The sequence below is a fragment of the Propithecus coquereli genome, unplaced genomic scaffold (genome assembly GCF_000956105.1).
Source record: "Propithecus coquereli isolate 6110/MARCELLA unplaced genomic scaffold, Pcoq_1.0 Scaffold14, whole genome shotgun sequence".
Taxonomy (NCBI): domain Eukaryota; kingdom Metazoa; phylum Chordata; class Mammalia; order Primates; family Indriidae; genus Propithecus; species Propithecus coquereli.
The window spans coordinates 1438422-1439899 of NW_012138302.1; positions in this window are offsets into that span (position 1 = coordinate 1438422).

The window sequence follows — 1478 nt, forward strand, 5'->3', positions numbered from 1 at the left end:
ACTTATTTATTAATTTATTTATTCTTATTTGACTGCAAGCTTCTTAGCAATACCAACATTTAATCAATTGGTGACAGAAAGTGGCACTGTGCCACCTTGGGTCACTTTGGGGCAAGTCAGGGCTGCCCACTGACCTAGGTCAGTGGTAATAGCATGATACGAGGCTGTTACACAGCCCAAGGAACAACACTCACACGAGTCCAGGGTTCTTGCTATATATGGCTTCTTTAGAAGTCTTGAAACTGTTTTGAAATGGAAAATATTTCATCTGCCCTATGATAATAACTGCAAATTATTGATGTTTAAATATGCAGTATCTTAGAAAAGGCGCTTTATGTATAATATTTTCCATTTAATCCACACAACAGCCCTCTGAGGGTTTTGCAGAAAAGGCCCAGAAATTCAGCAACTTGCCCAATATCACACAGCTATTGGAAGAATCAGAATTTGAAACAAGAGCTGTTTGACCCTACCAAGCATGCCATTTCTACTTCAAGATACCTTTTCCTTTCCACTTCCATGTTTCTAATAAACTTTCAAAACAATGATTTTGGAGGGGAGGCAAGATGGCTGACTAGAGACATTGGTTACCAGATCATCTCAGAAAGAAGGAAAAGTGTTAGATGAAAAAAAACATACCCAGGTGTAATTCTGAGGGAAAAGTGCCAGAACCTACCAGGAATCTTCCAAAGGAAGAAGTCGTGGAGCAGAACAAGAAGGAGTAAGATTTTGGCAGAGATCAACCTCTGAGGAATTTTCAGGAAAATGCCACCGTCTAAACCGAGATGGTCCCAAGAGACCAAAGAAATGACCCAGGCAAATCCAGCTTGAAGGGTTAGATGAGTTTATTAGAGGTTACTTACACAGGGCTCTCACTCCTGGGTGGCAGCTGGAGTTCTCCAGAGAGTAACATCTGCACTGCCTGCCTGATTGTGGAGCCTTAAATTCCTTTCTGGCAAGTGATGCAGAACTCTCTCCCCCTCTCTCTCTCTCTGCATCATAGTATGTTTACAGATAATACCAGTTAAGCACGCACAGTACTTCCCATTAGGCAAGGGCCTTAGTATTACAATTAACTAAAGGGTACCAAGGCAATTAAGAAATCCTAAAAGCGTCCTAACTGATCTTAAGACTTATGACCATCTACACAAAGGGAGCTACTTAAGAATACTCTTCGTGCTTTGTATTTCTTTCAGCTTTTTTGCTTTGATCTGTATCTCTAAATTCAAGAGAAACTCCCATGAGTTCTGTTAAACATTAAAAGCCAGTGGTAGGGAACCTGTATTTTTCCTTCACCATAAAAAGGGTAGGTGGGAGTGTTTGTTTTTCCTCCCCTCACACTTCTGGCAGATTGTAGGCTCCTGAACTGCTGGGGAACTTTTCTACCTTCATGAGCCCAAAAGCTGCTGCTGCCAGTGAACTGGGAGCTTCTTGAGAATAGAGCACTGGGCTGCCAGCACCTTCGGGGTTGCTCCCCC